General features: G+C 38.1%; 1 protein-coding gene and 1 long non-coding RNA gene across 4 annotated transcripts in view; both read left to right on the top strand.

The window, feature by feature from the left end:
• fto (FTO alpha-ketoglutarate dependent dioxygenase) overlaps positions 1–27,080 on the top strand; it is a 284,644-nt gene that overhangs the window by 122,873 nt on the left and 134,691 nt on the right. The gene's annotated exons all lie outside the window — the stretch shown is intronic.
• Positions 317–2,710, top strand: LOC125787340 (uncharacterized). The gene is made up of 2 exons (XR_007429259.1): positions 317–2,058; positions 2,122–2,710. It is a non-coding gene; the product is annotated as an uncharacterized LOC125787340 (long non-coding RNA).

Genomic DNA, 27,080 nt, shown 5'->3' with positions numbered 1-27,080 from the left:
TTTGGATTCTTTCACTCTTAGACAAGAATATTCTTTACATTTTATATTATTTAAAGTAGCACCTTTTGTTTAGATGACTTTATTTGTGTACATATTGGCTGTATTTTTTCAGTCAGCTTTATGAGGTAGAGTCACCTGGGATTCAGGCTTTCAGTTAACAGCTGTGCTGAACTCATCAAAAGTTAATTACATGAATTTCTTGTCTCTTAATGTGTTTGAGAGCATCAGCTGTAAAGTTGTGAAGAGGTCGAGTTACAGGTATACAGTGAATAGCCCTATTTGACTAATGTTCTAATCCATATTATGAAAAGCAACTACTCAACTAGTAAAAGTAAAGAAAAATGACTTTAAGAATAGTTAGTCAGTCAATCTGAGAGAAAAAATAATAAAAAAAAAACTTTCTGAAAGTATTCTTAAGGGCAGTCTATCAAAAACTTTGATAAATGATGAAACTGGCACTCATCAGGAACGGAAGACCGAGAGTTACCTCTGTTCCTCAGGAACCTTCTGTAGCCTCAGAAAGCGCATGTTAACACCACCCCAGATAAAATCACAGTCCTCAGCACATACATAATTTGTGAAAACCACTGAACACAAGTTGTAGTCTTAAAAACTTTTGAAATAAACTTAAAACACCTTTTTGTCTAAAAAAAAACAAAAAAAACTCCAAATTATGAAACTTTGATGTGATTTTGCAAATAAATCACTCATAATATTTAATGTATAGTGAATTGACTAGGGGACGACCAAACAACAAATGTCAATCTGTCTTTGTGTCACTTCGAGGACATCTAACACAACCCCAACCCACTGCATCATAGTATATATTGGAAATTTTAGCGTACAACATATTAGTGAGTGAAATATATAGGGAATAAAATGTGCTATTGAGCTCATGGCTTAGATTCTTCTGCAAATCATTTACAGTACATATTTCCACCACAAGGATACATACCAAACACATACCCCAAACAAGTGGTGCAACATTGGATCCCGTCCCAACCCTTAATCGTACACGGACCTTTTGAGTTTGCGAGTGCAAATTCCTACAGATTTGCAATTCTTATCCACCCACCCACTCACCCACTCGCTCATGCATCCTTAACCAGGCCTTGTAAACGGTTTATCTGAGCAGGAAAGGCCTGGCTTTGCGAGCTGGCATTGTGAGGCTTGTCTGTTTTAAATTGCAGGCAGATGACGCCGGTGTGAGGGGGGTCTCTGTGCTTTTATAAGACACTTAGAGAGCGGCTCCCAGACATGGCGCGGTGGATCCTGCTTAGTAAATGGCATTTATTCAGCCGGTTAGTCTGGGAAAACATATGGTGCCATTTGGAGCCGCAGACTGCAGCATGCTGTTCTTCTTTAATTAGAGAACTGCAGCCAGTGTGGGCCTCCGTTAGCACTCTGTCAACTGCCCTTGCACCATACCCAACTGAGGGGTGACACACAAACACACATAAACACACATAAACGTGCACATAAACACTGTTTGGACAAACACAGACACACACCTGTACAAACTCATGAGGTTATAAAAACAAATATGGCACACACAAATGCGTATTATATACCAGGGTTCATATTCCCGTGAGTCCTTAAAAAGTCTTAAAATGTCTTAAATTAAAATACAGGTAATTAAGGTCTTAAATTGCCTTAAATTTACTGTAAATTTGCTGTAGGTATTAAATTTGTGTTTAATGTCGATGGGAAAGCACAAACTAACTTTAGCAGAGAGCTAGCTAATGTTACTGGGTAGAGAACTAAAGTTAACCGAAAGCTAGCCAACATTAGGGGCATGCTAGCTAATGTTACAGACGAGAGAACTAAGGTTAACGGAGAGCTAGTTAACATTAGCAGCAAGCTAGCTAACATTACCATTGAGAAAACTAAGATAATGGAAAGCTAGCTAACATTAGTTGTGAGTTAGCTAATGTTACCATTGAGAAAACTAAGGTTAACAGAGAGCTAGCTAATGTTACCGACGAAAGAACTAAGGTTAATAGAGAGCTAGCTAGCATTAGTGGTGAGTTAGTTAACATTACCATTGAGAAAACTAAGGTTAACTGAGAGCTAGCTAATATTAGCAGTGAGTTACCTGTTGTTGCCATTGAGAAAACTAAGGTTAACGGAGAGCTAGCTAACATTAGCGGTGTGTTACCTAACAGTACTGAGGAGAGAGCTAACGTTAATGTCTTAAAATATCTTAAAAAGCATTTAATTTGACTTTTAAAATGGTACAAAAAATCTGTATACGTTATTATATTTTCCATAAATCGTTGGTTAATTTTTTCATTATTTGATCCAAAATGCTATACTATACTTTCTTCAAGATCTGTTATCTGTATTTCATGTGCACTAGGGGTGGGCGATATGGCCCTAAAATAATATAACAATATTTATTATTATTGTGATACTCTTGGCGATATGACAAAACACTGAAAAAAATACAAATAAAAAAATATTTCAAGAATGCACTACAAAATAAAAATTATTGCATGTGATATGAAATGGCACACCCCCAACTTAGATATATATAAAAAAAGAGATCAGAATTATAACAGAAGTCAATGATCCAGAATGTCATGATACTTATTATGCACTCCAAATATCTCCATATATCCAGGATTAAAGTAAAATAAATTATACTGGACAGAGATAATCTGTCTCTAGTGGATATATAATGGGAAATGAGAACAGTGTGATTTTTTTTTTTTTTAAGAAGACAGCAAAAAAAAAAGTGGTACCCTGATGTGTAATAATTAGGGGTGTGTCACATGAGATTTCAGGGTTTAATATCGATCACAATATTCAAACATGTTGGCTGCTCTGGCTAGTGATTTGGGACAACCCACAACACAAAACCCTTGTAAGAGGAGATAGAGAGCCCAAGACAGTGAAGAAATGTAAACAAAAACTCGCCCAAGAAGCATTTTATTTATTTATTTATTTTTCTTTATCGTTTATTATAGTTCAAACAACATCACAAGCCATATGTTTCATGCTTTCCTGCCTATTGCTGACCCCTGATTTAAAGTAATAATTTAATAATCTAGGGCAAATAAATCACTGTTCTGTTTTAGAGAATCGATACAGTATTGCAAAACAAAATATCGCAATACTTCAATATATCAGTATTTTTTTTTTCAGCCCTAGTAAGCAAGTCCAGTATGTACCATTTGAAGCCAATAGCAGGTGCAGTGTGTGCAGTAGGTTGGCATGGGCTTGGAAGCTCTCTCTACTGGGATGCATTTGAGAGATAGAGTTAAAGAGAACGATAAAGAGAGAGAGAGAGAGAGAGAGAGAGCAGGCTGGCAGCTCGGCAGGTAGTCTCAGTAAAGATCCTCTGGGATGGCCTCACTGAGATCCAGCCAAAGATACTTTGGCAAATCTGGAATCTCAATGAAGACGTCAGGCCCTCATTCATAAATACTGGCATCTTCATATCTTATCTCTTTAATCCCCTCGTTCACCCATCTCTTCATCGTTCACTCTCTCAATCTTTCCACCTCTCTTTTATATCGCCATATTTATCTTTCTCACATTTATCTTTCGTTACTCTCTCCTCTTTTCTTTTTGCCTTTAGCCAGCTCTCTCTTTCACTTCTCTCCTTGGCTTGTTCTCATCGTACTTCCCAAACTGGCTGTTATTTAATTTTCCTCCTTGATCTTTAGTTTTTTTTGGCTGAACGATTGACTTGTTTATCTTGTAATTGCCCAACCAACAATATGCACACTCAAAAAAAAAAAAAGGAGGGCTAACATCCAAATTAGCATCACCTTGCACCCTGCATGTATTTTTCAGCAGCGTTTTTTTTTTTAAAGCTTCTTTAACATCTTCCGTGGCTGAATAATGTATGTATGTATGCACTACAATGAGGTGCTTGCTTGTTTGCTGTGATTTATTCATTGATGTGGATTTACTTAAAAAAAAGAGAAATGGCTGATATAACAAAAAGAAAAGAATAATGCAGGAAAAGAAGTTCATGTTTATAAGGTTTTAAGGAGTTCAGAAATCAATATTTGGTGGAATAATCCTGGATTTTAATCCCAGTTTCCATGCATCTCGGCATGTTCTCCTCCATCAGTCTTACACACTGCTTTTGGATAAGTTTATGTCTTTACTCCTGGTGCAAAAATTCAAGCAGTTCCTCTTGGTGGTTTGTTGGCTTGTGGTCATGCATTTTCTTCTTTTTTTTTTTTTTTTTATTAAGAAACTCATAAATTTTAAGTGCTCTCTTATTTATTGATTTTTTTCCAGAGCTGTATATACACACACTTACTGGTAAAAACAAACAAAAAAAGTTGCCACTAAAAAAAAAAAAAAGGTCACACACTCTAATATTTCTGAATGCACAATTCACACTATTCAGTAAACTATTTCAACAGGACAGTGCTCGTCCACATACTGCTGCTAATTTTATCTTTCATTTATTGTTCATGGTAACTTTTATTTTTCTATATTTTATATTCTGTATTGTAGCTTGGAATAAAGTGAACATTTACACAACTTTAAACGGACCCAGGTCTCTTGCTATTGCGAATAAAAAAAAGACTTTAGCACAAAGAAAACACACACCTTTTGATAGCTATAGACTTTTCTATATAAACGTTTCTGCAGTACCACCTTTGCTCTCTCAAGACATGGCATAACATCTGTGTCTTCAATGTTAGCTCTTTTTTTTTTTTTTGATTTCTGATTTTTCCTCATTTTCCGCCAATTTGGTTATCCAGTTGTCCCACTCCTTTGTACCTCCCCATTACCAGTGGCACCTGCGACTCTAGGAGGATGTGGACGAGCACACGCCTCCTTCGACACGTGTGAAGTCAGTCACCCCGTTTTTCGAGCTGCTGCTGATGAATCATTGCCTAAGCTGCATCACAGTGTGCTCGGAGGAAAGCACAGCGGCTAGGTCCCTATACATCTGCTCACAGACGCTCACACGCTACAATCTACCCACCCAAAGCTAGACCAATCGTGCTCCCTCTGGGTGCCAGCAGCTTGATGGCAAATCTGCATGAGCTGGGGTTCGAACCTGCGACCTCACACTAATAGTGGCAGCGCATTAGACCGCATTAGAACCACTTGGCACTCCCTCAAGGTTAGCTCTAGAGTTTATAATTTATATTGTATATTCTTTTTTTTTCGTATTGTAGCTTGGAATAATGCAAACATAAGCATGTGAACCCTTACACAGCTTTAAATGGACGCGGGATTCATGTTATTGTGAATAAAAGACCTCGACGCGAGTGAAAGAAACTAAATCTGACGTTTTGAAAGCTATAGCTTGTCTTTCTAAACCTACGTTTCTGCAATACCACCTTAGCACCACCCTTTATGTCTATTTCTATGTGTGTGTGAATGTGTGTGTGTCTGCGCGAGTGTGTAAGTGTGTGTATATCTCTCTAAATGCAAATCATCGGCGGAGATGAGTGGCTGAATAATTCAAATCTTCATGTCTGGTAAAATGAGGCGTACACATGGTCCGATTGTCAGTCGGGGGAGAGAGGCGGTTGTTAGGGGGTGGGGGGGGTGTAGCAGCAAACATTTCTTAAAAGGCTTGCATGTATAATGGACAAGACTTCTCAAACGCGCGCATATGCAAATGCACAGCCGCGTCGGTTTAATATGCCTCTCGCAGTCCGGCAAAACACTGCCGATGCCTTTGAGATGTTTACACATTCATTCTCCTCGCTCGGTTAAATGGCGTGAGAAGCGATTGGTCAGGGGAAAACGGACGAGGTAAGGAGGATCTGCCGGAGCTTTGGACCGAACGCCCGCAGCGTTTGTTAGTAACAGCAACGGCTGAAGATTGCACCATGCTGAACACAAAGACACACGGACTGTAATGGGGCAATATGTAAAGCACATGCACTTTTCTAGGGCATGATTTGAATCATCAGTTCGGCACATCAGTCTTTATTATAGAAAATTCATATAAAAAAGTGTTAAAAATAGCTAAAAATAGCTGCCTTTGAGAGCTATCTAACACACTTCATGGACAAAATGGTAATATAATACAATAAGCATGACAATTACCAGTACTTATGACAGAAATAAACATTGTTTATTAAAATCTTAAATTTTTTTTTATTTTCCCAAAAATTGACAGTGCACCTCATAATCTGGTGGAGTTTTTTTTTTAGTAAAGTTTCTCCAGAACTAAGGCTGGGTGCAGCAGCATTAGCACTAGCCACTTACCGCAGCGCTAGCTCTTTCATTGTGTTAAAACAAGTTGAACCGCTAGCTGATAGCACCCTTGGTTGCCGGAACACTCAGGGTTCCTCAGTCTATAACATATAAATGGTAATATAATACAGTAAGGATGACAATTATCCAAACTAATGACAGAAATAAACATTGTTATAACTAATTACTGCATTTTGCAGACCATAAGGCGCAAGTATTGAGGAAGTTTCCATTTATTGTATGATTATTAAGTGGATAATGTAATTATTGTGACAGGCCCATTAAAAAAAACAAATAAATATTGTTGAAATATACTAAATAGTTTTTGTAATTTGTTTTGTCTTTCAGTTGTTGATTAAATAAAACACTGGCAGAACTACTAGTCTTCTTCAGTATACAGGATACATACACACTGAATCATAACACAAGTTAAAAAATGACCTGGACCGTACTGAATTTCTAAAATAAATTCTGAATTCTTAATACCCCTGATCTAGGGCAAATAAAAATCAATATTCTGTTTTTGAGAATCGATACAGTATTGCAAAACATAAAAAAGTGTTAAAAATAAGTTTAAAAGCTAAAAATAGCTGCCTTTTAGGGCTAGTTTACTCACTATATGGACAAAATGGTATTATCATATAGTAAGGATGACAATTATCAGTACTTATGACAGAAATGTACATTGTTATAACTAATTACTGCATTTTGCTGATCATAAGGCGTACTTGAAATCTTTTAAATTTTCCCAAAAATCAACCGTGCACCTCAAAATCTGGTGCGCCTTCTGTATGAATTCTACCAGTCAGGTATTTTATTTGTTGGAACGACTCAATTGGACGGCTCTTGGAGTATTGTTCAGAGAGGTCTTTCTACTAGAGTTTAGAGACTTTTAAAGACTAATTGTAAAGAAATTTAATCTCTAGTTTCTCTTAAGTAGCAGTGTTAGCAGAGCAGAGTTAGCATTAGCGCTAATATCCACGCTGACACCTGTCTAATTAGCTGAGTTAGCGTTGCTGCTAAACCCACCATCACCTCCTAATCACTCGGTGATAATCAATCCAGGGCCTGTAATAAACATCAGCTCATAAACACAGTTTGTTCTTTTAGCTTCATGCTGGTCTGAGGTGCGTATAACTGTTTTATAACGCCCTTTATTACACCTTTATTAAGTGCTTTTAATAGAGTGCTCAGTGGCAGGAGGCTGAACCGTTTGCCAGTTTTCTCAATGGGATTTTTTTGGACGGAAAGCGCTCACTTTGTTTTATCGCTGCAATTCCCAAGCGCCCTTGGCTTTGCTTGTTTAGTTCAAAAGTCCAGTCTGCTTGGCCCATCGTGCGCCTCAGTAATTTTTCCCATCCTGGCATGAAATGTTTGGCTCATAAAGTGTGTTATTACTAAGGTGTGCAGGACCCACGCTGAGAGAGAAGGCTGGAACGGTTAGGTTAGGAACGCGGGGTTGAAGAGAAGCGAGGCCTTCTGAGAAGAACAAAGTCAGTTAATGGAGGAATTCTCTCAGAAGCAGATGATACGCTCTCATAAAAAAAAACGAAAAAAAAAAAAAAAAACGAAGACGTGGTTGGGTTAATGCTTCCATATCAAACTGTAATGAGAACCATTTCCAGAACAATATACTGTACAGTGGGATAGAAAAGTTGTATTTATTTATTTATTATTTAGAGTAATGTAGTAATACATCTTTAATCAACTTACGCTACCGAACAAACCAGTAGCAGTGCTGTATGGCCCAGACAAGCTGTTTTTTTTTTGTTGTTTTTTTTTACTTAATTTTCTCATCTTAGCAATGACTTTATTACTTCACTTCACCTTTCATACCTCTAATTCTTCTCTTCTCTGCTGTAACTGACACTAAAATTTAAAGCTGTTGCCATGTGGGTCAGCCAGACGTGACGTTCCCTTAGTGTTACCTCCAACTGTTGTACCATTTAATTCCACTGTATTTTGTACCATTTTAGGTTATTCACTGAACTTGGAGAGCTTAAATTGCAAAAAAAAAAAGAAAAAAAAAAGAAAGGAAAAACCCAAAATTGGTAGCCATTAGTGGATGTTGTTGGGAACAGTCCTTTTGGAGCCACAGCAACTTGATTTAAAGCAAAAAAAAAAAAGATTATTTTAGATCTATTCCGGCAATACAAACATTTAAACACACCATATCTATCTATTAATCACATATTCATCAAATTTTTCAATAAAAAAATGTACGTATATGAAGGTATGGGAGAAAAACGGTGTCCGTCAAATGTATTATTTTGTGTTCTTGAAAGTAATAAATGGCCGGGGTGTGCAAAAGTTAAATATAAAACACATACAACTCTGGAAAAAAATAAGAGATCTCTTAAAAATGATGAGATTCTTTGAATGAACTGCTTGATTTTTTTTTTTTTTTTTTGCATCAGAAGTAAAGGCATAAAGTTATCCAAAAGCAGTGTGTAAGACTGGTGGAGGAGAACATGCCAAGACTGTGATTAGAAACCAGGGTTATTCCACCAAATATTGATTTCTGATCTCTTAAAACTTTATAAATATAAACTTGTTTTCTTTGCATTATTGAGTTTTTTTTTTTTTTGTTATTTCAGCCACTTCTTGTTTTCTGCAAATAAATGCTCGAAATGACAATATTTTTGGGGGGAATTTGGGAGAAATGTTGTCCGTAGTTTATAGAATAAAACACCAATGTTCATTTTACTCAAACATAAACCTATAAATAGCAAAATCAGAGAAACTGATTCAGACACTGAAGTGGTTTCTAACTTTTTTTTCCAGAGCTGTATAATTGGGTAAAAAATTTACTATGTTTATTTTATGTGGACAAATTTCATGTGAAATCTCATTTAAGTAGATTAAAGAAACTAATCTTTCATAGAGAAAAAAAAAACGTGAAAATTGCTCAAAGTGAACCAGAATACTATAGAAAGGTAAAATAGGGATAGCAGAATTTAATATAAATGTGCTTTAAGGGTCGCTGTGCTTTTTTTTAACATTTAAACAGAGCAGCTGAGCTTTGTGTTGAAACAAGTACTGTGTCTTTCTCTGGTTAAAGCATGACTAGAACATGATCAGATTATTTTAAGAGCTTTAAAGGTTCTGTTCTTCGAGGGAGATGTTTTTATTCACAGCAGTTCTGAGTCGGGCTCTGGTGCACTATGGACGGGTATTTGTTGACTGTTTCTGGATGTTATGTTTGGTTTTCTGCCAATTCTAATTTACCTCAGGAGTTTAATGAGGAGAATAAGTTTTTTTTTTTTTTTTGCTGCAAATTCCTACAGCGTCTGTTGGACGATGGACGATATGTGTAAAAATGGAGAAAAGGAGGGGAAGAGAAAGAGATGCTATCTTTTTTTTTCTTTTTTCTTTTTTCCGAGAGCACATTTTCGATCCTGTACACAAACGTCAGACATTTTCTTATTATCTCTTATTAAAGTCACCTCTGGGTCTGAGTATCTAATTTTGCGCTCTAACCTGCTTTCTCCAAATACCAATTTGACCTTCCCTTTTATTATCTTTCCCCCTCCTTTTCCATCTCCTCGGAAAAGAATAAAGGTATTAATCTTTTATGTTTTGGAAAAATCAGATGAGTGCTATTTGCAGGACCTCCTGCACGGCTCAGATTGGTCTGCTGGCGTGGAGACGGAGAGACACGAAATTGCTGAGTAAATCAATACTTTGCCGTAATGTTAGGGGATCCGCTTTCAAAGGGCGGCGTTGAAATTTTGTTGTAAGGCCTTACTTCTTCTTCTTTTTCTGTTTCTTTTTCTTTTTCTACTTCTGCTACTTCTACTGCTACTTATTCCATCTCTCTCTCTTTCTTTTTTTTTCCCTTTCTCTCTCTTTCCTTTCCCTCCCTCTCTATTTGATCTCTCTTTTTTCCCCGTTCCATTCCAGCCTTACTTGTTATCATACTTGCTGTTGTTTGTATGTTATTTTAGCTTCTTTCCCAAGTAGCTATTTTGCAATTTGAACAAAAATACAATTAAAGGCACATCTGGACCCAATGTGTCTAACGCTAGCCAGATGGATGGCTCTATTGAAGCCATACCTTGGCCGTGGCAGGTTTGGGCCTCTGAAATGTAAATGTTCCAGCGCGGATTCCTGCAGACTCAAAGCCTAAAGAAGTGTAAACTGGCATCTGTGCGTTCGGCGAACTCTAAAGGCCTTGAAGGGCATTACGTGTGGTGAGGAAAGACACTCAGACGTACAGAATGAGCGCATTTTTCCCCTCTTACACGGTTTAGACAGCGTGCTGTTGCTTAATTAGGGGCACATGTGCAATTTCACTTTAAGTAGTACCTGACTGGACGTCTCCATAGTAATCTATACACACAAGTTAAAAGCTGGGGTCCAGTACTGTGAATGCAGTATTCTTGGTACCACTTTAAAGGTGCTTTCACACCTGAAAAGTCTGAACCAAGGTTCATGTGTGTTGCTACATTGTATATATTTGGTCCTCATGTAGTCCAAGCTGCTTGAGGTCTAGTGTAAAGTTTCCACCAATCAGTGATGGTTTGGAGAGACAGGTCATCTGCTGGTGTTGGTCTACCACCTAAAAGTTAGTACATGATTTCTTATGTGTTCCTCCATAGTCTGGATGACTTCAGTATTTATTTACAATGTAGGAAAACTTTGTTGCTGTTTAAGACTTTCAGATTTTAGCTGTTTGAGACTCGGCTTTAGCGGATTTACTCCAAGTGGCTCGTATCTCCAGGCGTCTCGGGGATCACGTATAACCTTTGGCATGGACTGACAAACTGTCTGTCTGGATCAGGAAAAGAGCAAGATGGAAACAACTGTCCTTTTATCGCTGAGATCATAAGATAATCCCTACATCGTTAAAACAGGCAGCCCTGAAGCGTATCAGCGCACCCTGAGTGACGGGCTTGTCACAGAGTGGGCGGGGCTTTGAGTGAGCACCTGTCCAGGTATTGTTTGGTGTGTGAGAAACCTGTGAGACGGAAGACGCACAGCTGCCTCATGTTACTCGCCGATCATTGGGCTGATTGATCACTTAGTGAAAAAAAAAAACGTGAAAAAAACACAAGAAAACAGAACGTCCTGGACTGAGTTTAAGTGCACAGTACACACACACACACACGCATTTCCTCACATGCTTTCTCACACAGAAGTGTTGTCAATTGTAAAAAAAAAAGGTAACACTTTAAAATAACGGTTAAATAAAGGGTTTATAAATGGTTTACAATTAGTTTATTAATGGTTACTAATTAGGTTGTAAATGCCTTAAAAATCATTAATAATCAGTTATAACACATACGTAGAAAGAACAACAATGACCTGTTGTTTGTCAAATAGTGAACCCACAGCCATCTATATTGTTGCCATATGTTTTATAACAGAATATTAATGATTTTTAAGGCATTTTTAACTTAATAAGTAACCATTAATGAACTAATTGTAAACCATTTATAAACCCTTTATAAAGGTCGTCTTATTTTAAAGTGATACCAACAAAAACAACATTTCTTTTTTGTTTTCTTTAGACTAAAGAAGTAAATAAAACAATATTTTTTATTAATCAGAACAATATTCTGTGATTAATTGTGAATTTACCGTATTTTTCGGACTATAAAGCACACCTAAAATCCTTTAATTTTCCCCAAAAATGCCTTGTGTATGAATTGTACCAGTCAGGTTATAAGGAGGAGTAAAGCCTCTCCACTGGAGTACAGCATTATAAAGGAGTTTCAGTGAAGTACTAGCATTAGCCGCTAACTAAAGAGCTAGCTCTTTCGCCGTTATGAGGTAAGTATTTTAGACTGTAGCCTGTGTGTTTACCGTGTTAAAACAAGCTGAAAGACTGAAAGATCCTCTTAAGAAGGCTATCCAGTTAGTGGTATATAAGTTTAAGTCAGAAATGGCAAATAAAAAACAAACAAACGCCAGACTGAGCTGGCTAATAATAAGTGTTTATTCATGTGCCAGCTTCATAGTTCCATTTAGTGGTTGAAAGAGGAACTGCAGCTTTCTGTCACAATTAGCCTAGCATAGAATTGGCTAAAATTAGAGAAATACCAACCGAAATTTGGGCTGAAGATCGGTAGATATCCATACATAGCCAATTGATCTTTCCATCTCTAGTTTTTTCTCTACTTATTTTGGTTACAAAATGTTCATTGCCATGGCAGAGTGTGTCTTTAATTTGGCAAACTCGCATGAGAGCTTCGCATCTGGGGAGGGAGAAGTGGGCGGGGCAGGCAACTATGAAGCTGGCACATGCCTGTAAATAGTCATTATTTGAGAGCTCATTTCATTGTCCCTCAGTCTGGCATTTCTGACTTATATACCACTAACTGGTTACCCCTCTTAAGAGCATCTTTCAGCCTTTCGGCTTGTTTTAACATGATAAACGCAGGCTACAGTCCAATATACTTCTGAACGGCAAAAGAGCTAGCACTCTTATACACAACTAACAGGATAGCCCTCTTAAGAGCATTTTTCAGCCTTCACAGTTAACAGCCAGGGTTTAAAAAATGTTCCTTTAACAGAGTAAGTATGGGCCAAATTTGGTAATGTGAAGCTTTTTTGCATTCAAAGAAAACGAGTGTTTCCAGACGAATCGCATGCGTTCGCGCGTTAATATCGACAGCACTAATACACACACATCTACACACACTTCTACACATGTACACACAGATGTTCTTCTCTCTCCCGTTCTGTCTTCCACAGCGTACAAGTACAAACATCTCTTGACACCCTTTATTACCCAGAAACAAGCCCCGGAGGCTGAGGCCGAAACACTGCGAATATAGGAAAATTGAGCTGCTTTGAAGTGGAGTGTTTTTGATAACTACTTGGTATGCTTCCTGAAGGATAACCTGTAGGCTTGGCTTCCTCGAACCTAATCCCTTTGATTAGGTGCCAGGCCAGATAGCGCTCCCTTTCTCTCCTCTCTCTCTTTTCTCTCTCTTTCTCTTCTTCTTTCCTTCTCTCTCTCTCGCTCTTTCTCTCTCTCTCTCTCTCTCTCTCTCTCTCTCTAAAGGCCTCGCCTGCTTATGCCTCCTTTTCTCGGCTTTGAAAGCACTTCTCCCTAAACTCTCTGTGTGTGTATATGTGTGTGTGTGTGTGCTCTCAGACCTAGTTAACACAATCAAGAACCCTCTTCAGAAGTTTGCTGCTTTTTTTTTTCCACCTCTCGTTTCTTCTTGGCTGATAACAAAGCGCAGCAAAGCACAGCAAAGCACAGCTAAGCACACCTCCACATCGTTAATGCCTAATCACCCAGTCCGGGGTCACGGTGGCCTTGGGCTTCCCTCTACTCCCTGCTCGTTTTCTGCTTGAGTCATTGCTTGGATAAGTGTGTTTATATTGTGAGCGTGTGACGGTATTTGTGTCCAGCTGTGCTCATCCAGTGATCTGTGCTGCGTCTCACTCGATTCAATGTATAGTTCTTTTGGATTGTGCACTGGAAGGTCACATAAGTCAGGTTGAGGGTTTGCGTCCTGTTCCTAAATAATATACAGTATGTCGTTCAATTCAATTTAGTTTCAATCAATCAATCAATCAATTAATCAATCAACCTTTATCTTCACTCTGTAAATACATTGAGGGTAACCCTCATTTTCAACATAGCCGAGCTTACATAGAGTTAAAGGGATTGAAACTTAAATTTAAATGATAAAAACAAGCAAACAATGTAAGATTTAATTACGACAATTTAAAAATAATTCAAAACAAAAGAATATGCATACAGGCTAAAATGTAGAGCAATAAAACAAAGAGATCAATACGTAGAATAATACAATAGAGACACAGTTAAAAAAAAAGTACTAAAATGACCACAATTTAATAAAAAAATAAAAATGTTAATGATGGAACTAAAATAAATAATTGGACAACAATAAATGACATCAAAATGTAAAAGGCTAAAAGTAAAGGCAGTAACAAAACAAATAAAAGGATGAAATGAATAAAATTAATACAATTTGGTGAAACATAAAATTAGATAAATAAAAAAATAATAATAATTAAAATAAATAACAAAAGGTAAAAGAAAAACTCAACGAAAACAGTTGCAGGCTGTCTGAAGGTGGTTAGATATTAAAATTTAAAAATGATTGAGTGACACCAGCAAGCTGAGTTTTAGGGTTTCCTGTAGTGAATTCCAGCTCACTGGTGCACTGTAGCTAAAAGCAGATTTTCCCAGTTCAGTAAAAACAGTTTGACTTTGACTTCCTCACACTAAAAAGAAGAAACCTTAGGAAGAACCTAGATTCAGTAAGAGGAACCCACCCCCCTCTGGTTGACCCGCACAGCACAAACAAAGAACGGTGCTCTTAAGAGGGGTATCCAGTTAGTGGTATATGTGTGCCAGCTCCGTAGTTCCATGTAGTGGTTGAAAGAGGAACTGCAGCTTCCTGTGACAATTAGCCTACCACAGAATTGGCTAAATTAGAGAAGTACCATCGTTTTCACGATGTGCGCATGCGCAATAGTCACAACACAGTTTTGCAGAGATATTTCCAGTTACAGCTGAATTCATGATTTTAATCCCTAAAAAACGCTTTTATTTGTCTTTAAAAAAAAAGCCATTTAAATGCCTGATTAAAGGGCCGATTACTGTTGTTTTGCTGTTTTCCTCGGGTTTTGAGTGATCGGTCGTGACTCAGCTCTTGATTGGTCCGGATGCGAGACCCCTGGTGATGTCATGGACCCTGCATTGTTTAATATCGTGATATATATGGTCGATAAAAGAACATTTGCAATGTAAATTTTTTCCAATATCGTGCAGCCCTACCAAAGTGTGTTTCTGTGTGCCTCTCTCTGTGTATATGGTAACTTCTGCCTGGCATCACTGGCGTCACCCTTGCCTGCCTACAGGCCCTCCGGCTTACAGAAGCTCAAGCAGAGGTCTTACCGGCGTGGCGATGGAGTCGTGGTTACGATTACCGCGGGATACAGAATAAGGCCTCCAGTCGGCCAGATCAGACCCAGAAGCTTCTAGAATAGAGATCCGGGGCCAGCAGTAAATATCCACCTCACACCAAACTCCACAACAGCAAACAGCCATCGGGTAACCTAATCACCCCCTAATAGCCGTCAGCTTTAGCGCTAAGCTAACCGCCCAACTCAGACACACACCAGTCAAAGTCTCCTGAAGCTGGACTCGTTCTGTGCTGTGCCTCGCCAGAGCAAACAAGCAGCCCGGCTCAGACCAGACAGATGCCAAACTCAAAATGGCAAACGCCAGCCTCTGTACTTTATTCATCATTTAGAAATTGATTCATTTATTTAAAATTAAACTCTACTTTATATAATTCAATGTTTAATATTCTTTTTTTTTAAGTTACGTTACACTGGATCCATTTTTTATTCTCTACTGTTTTTTTTTTTTTTTTTTTTACAATTTATGCCTCTACTATCCCTCTTTTAGAGAGAATGATCATTTACCGTATTTTTCGCAATATTAAAAAAAAAAAAAATCCTTTAATTTTCCCAAAAATTGACAGTGTGGCTTTTAATCCAGTGCGCCTTAAAAATAATCTGCTTCCCTCTGCTGACAACTTTTATGGAGATGTGGATTTCATTTTCCAGCAGGACTTGAGCCACTTGAGTTACCTGAGCAACAGCAGTGCTGCTATTGGTGCTGATATAAGAGCTCTGATGATTCACACAATGTTAAACCAAGTAAACACAGAAGAGATACAAGACTAATACTAATCATTTAAAGACCACTATATACATTTTAAAAGTATTTTATTATTTTCATTATTTTCACCTTCTCACCTAAATCGTACGGACTGTCACTTTAGTAGACGTATGCTGATGCCAGTGTTAAAATAGTTTTAATTGATTTATAGTCTACATATTTCACAATTTTGGTTTAGTAGGAGAATAAAGTTGACCAAAGACTTGACCAATTGTCTTTTTTACAGTATGTCAACAGTTACAGTAAGTTTGTAAGTTCTTTTTTTCCCCTTTTTTTCCCATTCTTTCTTCATATTTAAGAGCACAGGTTTTTTTTTTAGCTCTGTCTTAATCTGGAGTTCTGTCTTACTCTCCTGATTCAGTCATCCATGAGCTTACGTTTCATTCCCGAAGCCGCAAAATGTAAGTAGTCTGTACCAGCCAGCGCTCGACTTGACCTATTTGTACACATCCCACAGTGTTCCACTCTTTTACTAAGGTTTTCTGCCCAAGATTGCTTTATTGAATTTCGGCAATAAAGGGAAAAAAGGCAAATGCCAGTGTTTCACATCCATTTCTTATTTATGTGTTTTAGATGGAATTTGTCATAAGTGGTAGACTCTGGTTGCTTAGTCTGAGTTCACGTTGGCCTTTCAGAAAACCACAAATTTGAGAGAATGGGCTCCGATTTTTACAATCACGCTCCCCACCAGCTATTTGCCAGGTTGTGAGGAAACGTGTCTGCCAGGCCTTTTAGAGAGAGAGAGAGAGAGAGAGAGAGAGAGAAAGACAGAGAGAGAAAATGAGAGAGACAGAGAGAAAGTTTTGTTTTTCTCTATATCTTCCGCCAGCATCTGAGATATAGATAGAAATGTTATTCTATGGCCGCTTCTTGTCCGTACATTAACTTCTGCTTTATTTTTTAAGATGTTTCCTCTAGAGTGCTTTTCCCTCATCCTCCTCTCTAACCCAAACCAGTCTCGGTCGGGATGCGGCGTCTCGAGTTTCTCTGCCTTCACGCATATTAAAAACACTGTAAGAGATCACAGCTGGGCCCAAACCATATCCCGCGTTTTAGAATACGCTCCGGGTTTTCAGTGCAGGAAAACAAAAGGCGGCTTAACAAAAGGAAAGGTGGTGTTTTTTGGGTTTTTGTAAAAATCTGTTTGTTTGATTTTACATTTTTACATTTTTAAATGTGTGAACTCTCAGTAAATGGTTCTGAGCGTGATCAGCTGGACTGATGGTGCTTTCTCATTGGTCTGAAGTCTCATCCTTGCTCTGGTCTTGTCCCAAATGAACTCTGGAGCGATTTGTTTGTGGTGAGAATGTGATCTGGTCTCAATCCGAACCAGCTATCAAATATACTCCTTTTATTTGAGCTAAACTGCTGATAATCAGGTACAATTTAATCTGATATATTAGCCAGATAGCGCTAATTACCACAGCTATTAACAAACACAGCCTGACTGCTGTGCTGTTTTCATGTGCTGTGTGTGCTGCGTTCACTGCTCACAGCCACGCAACTTTGTTTACTACATATACATCAGCGCTGCACTGTTTAAAATCACAATTAAAAAATCTTTTCGCTATATTTACTTTATCGCCTCTGCGCCAGACAGCTCTGACCAATCAGAGGAGACATGGTGCTCGCGTGGTTTATTGGTGTGCATTTTGGTCCAGAAAATGCTCCAAGTAAACAAATAATCAACTGATTCCGACCATAGAAACCAACTATAGGTGTGAAAACGCCCTAAGTGACCTAGAACATTGCTTTAAAACATTGCTATAAGGATTTGATGGAATTGAACAACAAGTGATTGAATGATCACCACCCCAACTCTTCTCCTTCTTCCCAACTTTCCAACTTAACCCAAAAAATTGGATGGAGCACCATCATTCCACAGAACACAGTTCCAATGTTCCACAGCTCATGACTGGAAGCTTTATACCCCTCTAGAGCACACCTGGCTACTTCTCCACAGGGGCTGTGATTGGCTCTATCTCTATCTCAGCAATGGGTGTACTACTAAAGGACTGAACTGGGACTGAACAAAACTTTGCCAAGTGTTTTGCCAATGTACAGTTAATGTAGTTCACTGAGCAAGAATTTCAAATCATTGCAACACAATAGAAGAACATTTTATTTGGTGGTGTATTTTGTATGTGAATATCAACATATTTACAGCTTAGAATTCTCAAGATAGTGTAAAGCTGAAACTGTAATGAACAATGAAAAGATTAGATAAGGTAATTGTCGCAGTGAAGCCACAACTTTGTCATGGATGTCCCAATGCTCTAACCACTGATGCATCAGTGCCCCAATGGAGCCAAGAATCATTAAAACATGGAATTGAGAGCTAGTCCAGAATCCAGTTCAAAAATGGGAAATGGGTTCAGATTTACTATGTTAACAACCTCCATCGAGCTGCCATGTTGCTGCTGAAGTTCTGAAGTTGCTGAAGTTCTGTTTACTGCAGATATTCGAGGCAAAACAAGTGCAAAAAGCAACTTGTTTGATGCTTGAGTGGATCCCCAGTCCCTGTCCCAGAGTGAGGTTAAGCTGTAGGGATTTATATAGCGATCTTTCAACTTTAATATCATACAGTATACACTGTACTTAAAAAAATAAATAAACTGTATTATTTATCATATTTGTTGACGGAAAGGCACAGAGGTGTGGATAAGCATGTGTCATGGCCTTTTGCAATCCCTTATAACGGAATCCCGCCCTGTGCTAACGTAGCTTAGCGTAGCACGGCGCTAATGCTAAAGCCTTGCCCCCAGCAGCCCGAGAGCACAGCGAGGGCGTGATAGCCGTAACTGGATTTGCGCGGGCCGCTCGACCCAGGCCCTGCCCTGATTGCTTTTGAGTTGGGGACAGAAAGCTATCTTGCAAAGCTTGTTGATGGGAGGGACGCCCCAGAAGCTCTGTGCGCCGGAGTGTGTGTGTGTGAGTGTGTGTGCGTGTGTCCGGGAGGGGGTTCAGGGAGACAGCGAGGCTAACAGCCATGCAGGGGAGGTAATAACAGTGACCTGGAGCCATGCTAATGCGGCTAAGCTACTGTAACTGCCATAGCAGAACTACTTCTGACGCAACTTTCAGAAGTACGCTGGCCAGAAGTACGAGAACTGCTACAGGAAATGCAACAACCCTGTTGTACTTCTGGATCAATAAAAGATCAATTAAACAGTGTTTCACACTGTAAAAAAAATTAACTCTCACCAACTTAAAAGTTTTAAGTGACCCGTTGCACCTATTTTTTTTAGTTGGTCTAATTTAAGTTCTACGAGATGCATATTTTAAGTTCTGCTGACAACCCTAGAATGTTGGCCCAATTAAAGAAAATAATTTGGGTCAATGAAATACTATATGTAAACCAAACACCTCTAGTGGGTCCAACTAAATATTTTGCATTGCGTCAGCTACATGTGTTTAGTTCAGCTAATTAATAATCATTATCAAAGTTGACCAAATTAACAATTTTATATTGTATCAAGTAAATATAAAATATACAGAAAATTAAAGAAACCCCGATTTTTTTTTAACAAATGCATTTTTATTTGCACATATTTCTTCCAAAAATATGAAATCAGATTTTAACACTTAACAGTTATAAAATAAATCTACTTTACTACTGAATAGTTTCTTAATAGCAGCATTATTTCAACTGTGTAGTATAGGTAGCAAAACTTTCCAAAAATAAAACAATGCTCTCACTTTAAATATACACATTTGTGACTGACGTTGCCAGTAGTGCCAGAGCAAAAGGCAAACATCTGTGCCATGCATGCAGATGCAATACTTTCTAGTGCTTTAGGTTTTCACAAGAACATTTTGGCATAACAGAAAACCTGACCAAAAGAATTCTAAATGTAAAATGAAGTATGTATACATGTTTAAACATGTATTTAGGAAACAAACACAACCCAGCATTTAAAGAGACACTATGTAGGATTTTCTTGATTATTCATATATATTTTTAAAAAGTAAATTTACAACTTCAAAATCACTGTCTCACTCCATTGAGGTGTAATATACAGACAATTATCCCTCTCATGTCTGATTCGGGCTGCACTGTGTTGAAACAAGGCTATGGATATTATTCTCCATCTCAATGGAGTGGAACAGTGATTTTTAAGTTGTACATTTACTTCTTAAAAAATGTGAATAATTCAAGAAAAGCCTACATAGTGTCCCTTTCAGAGGGAAAAGCAAGAATGAACAAGAACTCATGTGGAGCAGAAAAAAATCAGCCATCTCTGCCTATATTTTAAATGTGTACTCTTAAATGAGTAGCAAAACACGCAGAGGTGCACATGAACAACATAAAATAAAAGCACTGTGGCTGTGTCGCATCACCACTATTTAAAAAAAAATATATATATATATATATGCCACACATGTAGGCATATACTGATTACATGTGCAATAACTTATGCAGCCATCAGACATCTCAGACTAGATTCAAAACAGGTACTCTTAAAGGGACACTATGTACGATTATTCTTTTTTTTTTTTTTTTTTTTTTTTTTTTTTACAACTCCAGAGTCACTGTTCCACTCCATTAAGGTGTAATACGCAGGAAAAAAATCACTCTCATGCTGATCTGGGCTCCACTGTGTTGATACAAGGCTATGTGAGCATTGGTGGGGCTCTCACAACTTACATAGCCTTGTTTCAACACAGTGGAGCCCAGATCAGACATGAGAGGAATATTATTATGTGTATTACACCTCAATGGAGTGGAACAGTCATTTTGAAGTTGTAAATTTACTTCTTTAAAAAGTATGAATAATCAAGAAAACCCTACATAGTGTCCCTTTAAATGAGTAGCAAAACAAGCAGAGGTGCACATGAACAACATAAAATAAAAGCACTGCGGCTGTGTGTCGCATCACCACCATTAAAAAACAAAACAAACAAAAAAAAAACACGTATGCATGTATTGATTAAATGTGCGATAACTTGTTCTTGAGAGACTGCACTCTGGCTGTGCACTCATTTCCAAGGTGGAGGAACACTTTTTGGACCACTTCAAAAGTGTATTTTAAGTCTTTTGTATATTCTATGTTCAGTGCATACAAAAGACCAAAGAGAAGAATGAAGGCATTAGTGTAGTCAGGCAAGTTAGCCATTACTACCTCCTCTTCAAGGACGACTGCAACATTGACCACACTTGTATTTGATCGCGATGGCTCAGCACTCCCCTTCACCACTTCAAAAATTCCAATCTTCACATTCTTTGTGTGGTCCTCCAATGCCTCTGTATCCTATGAAACACAATAATATTGTAGTCAAACTTGTGTCTAAGAAATCTTGACTAACTGCAGATGTGTCGCTTAGTTAAACTGTGTGAAATACTCTGTGTGTGTGTGGAGGAGACTCGTTCTCAGCACAGACACAGAGCAGAGGAGAGACCAGAACAGCACAAATGACAATGTCGCTACTGTAATATACACAAGTAAACAAGACTTGCAACATTAAGGGCAGCAAAAACTATCATGGTCATGTTAATTTGTTGTTCAATACGTTGACAGTGCAATTATTGCAACAGACCTAAATACAGAGGAGTCTAGCTATATCCTAAATCGCATATATAGTTACAGATTTATTTATATAACATCTGTAACCTTTTTTATTTTAGTAGTAGCAAAGAAGAAAAATTACCAGTAAGGTTTTCGAAATGGAAGGCTCCTCCCTCATGTATAATGGAAGACCTCGGAGAACAGTACATCTTCTATGTGCTGTCAAGTTGGTGGTCTGTCTCAAAATAAAAAAAAAAGAAAACAGTGGAGAGGTGGTTAATACTGGCAGCTTAAAATGTTGACCTAAATTAATTGCATAAAATTCCCCAGATTATGCAATAATAAAAAAAAAAGAAAAAAAAAAGAATCCATGCTTTAAATTTGCTAAGCTACCTGACAATCCAGATTCTCCAAAAGTGCTTCCATTTCTCGACCTTTTCCCTGATTTGCTTTGGCTCTGTACATTTTCAGCAAGCCTCTGGTGTGACTGTCCAAATTGTCTTGATGCTGTGCGGAGAACTTGCAGTAACGGCATTTCCACCTTGTGAACGAAAACACAATAATAACCATTTAAACAGCCATCAGTCAAATTTCGTCATATTTCACATAAAGACTGAAATAATGTACTAATTCTATTAACTCATTTTGCACATGTAATGCCAAGGGTAAACGTTAAGCTTTGCTATTTATCCTCTTAAGCTCCAAGCCTATTGTTACCATTTTCCACCTGAAATTACTTTAGACAATTCATTTAAGACACTTTAATTATTCAATTGAACATGTAATGGCCAAAATATGGTAAAAACCAGGAAAATTTTTAGACGCTTTTCAGATTTTCTATTTTATTTTTTTATTTTCAGACACATAAAATGAACTATTTATATGGAACAAGGGTTTTGGCAGCTCTACATTTTGCTATAATGTGTTTACAATCATCATATAAAATTTTAAACTGCTACCTATTACTGGTTAGAAGTTATAGTGATTTGAACCAGTAATGGTCTATTCTCTCTCCAAAGGACTGGAAACTTTATAAGAATAACTCATTTTGCAGTAAACTCTGGGTTTTTGTGTGGTCTATTCATATTGAAACAGAAATCCGCACTGTTTTTTTAAGAGCGGTTGTTCTGCAGAGTGGAAAGTCTATTAGACTCAGGATCTGTGGCCAAGCATCTCTCTTCTTTAGCCTTTCAGCTGGCCGAGCTCGCCACCTGATTGGCTGACAGACCTCATTTGCATACCGTCATGTCCAGTGGGCTCCGCCCTGTCTGGCTGTGGGCCAGAATCGGCGCAGCGTCGAATAAAATGCTTTTAATTAGGAGTTAAACTTTAGATTCTGTGTCACATTATTCCTCGCGCGGGGTGGATATAACTGTGGATTATAGGAGACTGGATTGATGGATTTTCTTGAGTCTGGACTCCTTTTGAAGGTAAGAGAGTGGGGGACGCGCTGGTGGGTGTTGGGGGGGGGTGACTTTAGGTAACTACAGAGCAAAACCGTACATCCTACAGTAAAACGGAGAACAGTTTCGGAATCCGGAGGGGCAGACGGTTCGAATGGTGTATAACATGTCCGCATTCGATCAAATATGGACGTACGATAAACGGAAATATGAAAATTATGATTTCATATTTTCATAACCAAGGCATATTTCTGAAAGGAGATACAGCTAAACAGGCTAAATAACTGAAAAGCAGAGATTCTAAGCTTTAAAATGGTATATTGGGTATCTATATTGAACCTATAACTATTCATAAACACCGCCAGATATTAAATATCATATTTTTCTGGCCCGCCGGCGGGCCAGGGCGTGTTAAGAGGTTATCCCAGTATCTAATATTAATATGCACAAACTATATACGACAGAATTTATCTAGCCGTGAGAACATTAACGAGAAACAAAATTACACCCTGTATGTCTGTGTACGGAGCGCCACACTTTAATGGCATACATCTGAAAAATGCTTCCAACTATAACCCCAGTAGAAAGCTAACTAGCTATTTATTTATTTAAAAACGAACTGGGTTTTCGCAAACGTTAATTTAAACGCAGAACGATCCAGCTAAGCTAACCTACCATAAACTACAGTTTGCCCAGGTGGTGTTAGTTAAGTCAAATTCGTAACACACAGTTTACGCAAATTAATTTATTAAACCACGACATTAAACTCAGTCTAAAAAGTTAGGTTAAACAATCAGAGGGGGCTGACTAGCTTCCACTAGTCCGAAAAGTAGCGTTAGCAAACAAAGGGGCTGGCTAGCCAGCACTAGTCTGTAAAGTGCTAACCTAGCTTAGGTTAGTGAGTTAGCTAACCTAGCTAGCTGCTGCAAGGGTGGCTGACCTGCAAGCACTCGTCCAAAAAGTAGCTATCATAGGGGAACTGCTAGCTAGCACTACTGCAAAAAGTAACGAATGGTGCACTATTTCAAACAGTATCATGAGTGGCTGGCCAGTTAGCGCTACCTAGCTTGGAGTTGCGTTTGAAAATGTTTGAGTAAAACCTAATTTAAAGCTCGAACTCAACAAACAATACTAAGTTAATTGTGTTCGGCCAGTAAAACCAGAGACAGTCTATGAGTAAAACTCACCTGAACGTCTCTCAATGCACTCTGAAGTACTCCAAACAAGCCGTGGGTCTGGGTCTGGGTCTTCGTTTTCATTTTGGTCTAGAACGCGCCAGAAATACTTCCCTGTTGTGCGCATGTGCAGTAGTTTCACTGTCGTTCACTCAACTTATTTTTTTGCTTTGGACTTGACATGTTGACTGAGAACAGTAATGTTCATTCACTGAATTTAAAATTGTATGTTGAATGGTAAAAATTCTGCAGCTGATGGCACAGCCTATTTTTTTTATTTTGGGGTAACTATTTTTATATTTCATGTTGTGCCAACATTTATTTTTATTTTCACAGAACATAAGAGAACTAATTTTTTTTACAGTGCAGGTATGTGTGGTTGGAGCCATTGTTGTAACACCCAATCACAGACAATGGGGGCAGCTTAGCAAACATAGCTATCATTCTCCTAGTCTTTTTATCAACCCTGTGAATTCAGATTCAGATTAAGTAAGTTTGTTCCTCCCACCTTTTTAATCCAATCAATTATCAATTTGTTAAATATTGTCACTCTCCAATAAAAAAACAAGTATCTCCCCTCTTTTGTTGATTTTTACTTTAATCATTTCAATCAATCAAGTTGGACACACACACTATCCCTTACAGTGTGTTAAATTGTCTTGATGAATTGACCAATAGAAACTCTCCAAAATGAACTAAAAAAAAACTTAAATTTTACATTGACTTCCATTCATGAAAGTTAAGAATGGTTTTATTTCTTTCCTGTGAAGTTGCTGTTTTGGACAAACCTGTTTTTCATTGGACAGCTACGATATATTTTATGTACAAAGGAAGACACTTGCTCATTCATTTCCATTCTCTCTTTCTTTCTCTCTCTCTCTGTTGATTTGTAAAAAATATATAACTTCCCCATTGGTTCCTAGCAAAATACAGCTCAGAAAAAAAACCAAGAGAGCACTTAAAATTGTAAGTTTCTTTGATTTTACCAAATTGAAAAACATTCAAGCTGAACTGCTTGAATTTTTTGCACCAGCAGTAAAGGCATAAAGTTATCCAAAAGCAGTGTGTAAGACTGGTGGAGGAGAACATGTCAAGATGCATGAGATGAAAACTGTGATTAAAATTCAGGGTTATTCAAACTAATATTGATTTCTGGACTCTTAAAATTTTATGAATACAGTATGAACTTGCTTTCTTTGCATTATTTGAGGTTATTTTGGGAGAGACTGGTCTGTAATAGTCTAGTGCTACAGAATTCAGGTTTTTTTTTTGCTAGCATAGAAATATGTTGTTCTATGTTGTGTTCCTCCAGTGTTGTTCAAAACTTGCGAAAGCTAAATTATTTAAAGCCACAATACTTGAAATGCATTTAATACAAAATACATTTAATATGTTATTTCTTTACAACTTTACAACATGTCTGAGTCAAAGCAAATTGATGAGTTATTGATTAATTGCCTTGTAATACTTTAAGTCTGTGGTCCTTTTCAGTGCAGCACAGTTAGACTGTCTGGATGTGTAATTATGTTTCACACTTAACTTGTTAATATAAGAAAGCAGCACTCGTGCTCATCATGCTCCTTGTCTTATCTTGTCTCCAGTCTTTCATTAAACAGCTTTGAACATGAGCAGAGACAAATTGCAGCAGGGTTGAGTTGTAGGCAGGTGCTGGAGAACGCTCTAAATGCCGCTGCTTCAGGGTGAACGGTGGGGGGGTTCGGCGGCGTGGGATCTGAGGCGTGGACGCCCGGCAGGCTGCAGATTAAGCAGAGATGAGCTAGCACAGGTGGGCCTGCGTCACTGCCTGGAGGTGGTGGAAGGGAGGAGAGGAGAGTTTAGCCCGACAAGAGGACCAGAGTGATGCACTACAAATGGAGGCTGTCAGAGATAGCCTGGACAGATAATAAGAAATCCTCAACTATGTATTAAGGCTAGGCGAGGGCTTCTACAGATCCTTAAAAGTCTTAGATTAAAGGTTGTATAATAGATGTATTTGGATGCTGCATATGAAACTTTATGTTCTTTAACCCCCACTGTCTGCAGTAGCTAGTAAAAGAAAGCCAGTCAGCTAAAGGGCTAACAGCTTCAGTTTACACCAGCTAGTATACATTAGCTATCTTTTGTAAGTAACTATAAGTTTAAATCGGATCTCCGGTTGATTCTGCATTTTACCAAGACCTTAAGAGAGGCGCCTCCACTTGCCCAGCTACACTGATAACATTCCTTTTGGCAGCCGGGCTTCTTGCCTTGTGACACTGAGAGTCTGACGTTAAGCAAAGTTTAAGGGTAACCTTTACCTAGCACTCTATAGTGCTTTATCTGTATAATAACTAAGACTGTATCTTTAAAAATATTTTGTCCTTTGAGTTTTAGAGCTGTAAATTTGACTGTGGGAGAAGGCAGGTCGCGTTTTCTGCTGCAGTGCTGTTCGCCAATCAGAGGCAATATGGCGATATGTTTGCATGTATGAATATTAAAGAGCAAGAGCCAAAATCCTGTCTTTCTTCAGAGACCACTAATCCAGTGAACTCAAGCAGGGCTAAGCAGAAACACCGGAGCATTCATTTTTATTTGTTATTTTTTTTTCACAAAGAACGAGTCACATGGTATTCATATTCATTCATACTAGAGACCACAACTAAATGTTTTAAAATGAATTTAAAAAATGATGGAATGAGAGCTTTAAAATGCTGCAGACTATTGTTTTTGTTATTATTATCCAGAATTGCTGTGCAAGTTAGCTTACTGATTTAACAACAGACTGAACTCACTCACTAAACGCCTGTGTCGTTTAAACTGCAGCAGTGCTTGTGAATATATTTACGGAATATATTTATGGGCGTGGTGTTCTGGGAATGAGGTGTGTTCAGGCAAGTGACACACTGATTGGATCTCCGTGGAAAACATCCTTGATTAATTAAGATAATTAGTACATGCCATTTGAGCTGTTCGAGCTGCGTAAGGGGTTCTTTTCCCGTGGTTGTGATAGCAAAGACGCAATGACACGCCCCAAATCTAGTGGCATAGTAGACGGTTGCTAAAATAGCCAATTATTTTGCTGATTTGTACAAAGCTATGTTATTTTACAGTGCATATTCATAAAACTGATTCAAATGAGCCGAGAAACTGA

This window comes from Astyanax mexicanus, chromosome 23 (genome assembly GCF_023375975.1).
Source record: "Astyanax mexicanus isolate ESR-SI-001 chromosome 23, AstMex3_surface, whole genome shotgun sequence".
NCBI lineage: Eukaryota > Metazoa > Chordata > Actinopteri > Characiformes > Acestrorhamphidae > Astyanax > Astyanax mexicanus.
Note: the sequence above shows the minus strand (reverse complement) of the source record. Positions and strands in the feature narration are given on the sequence as shown.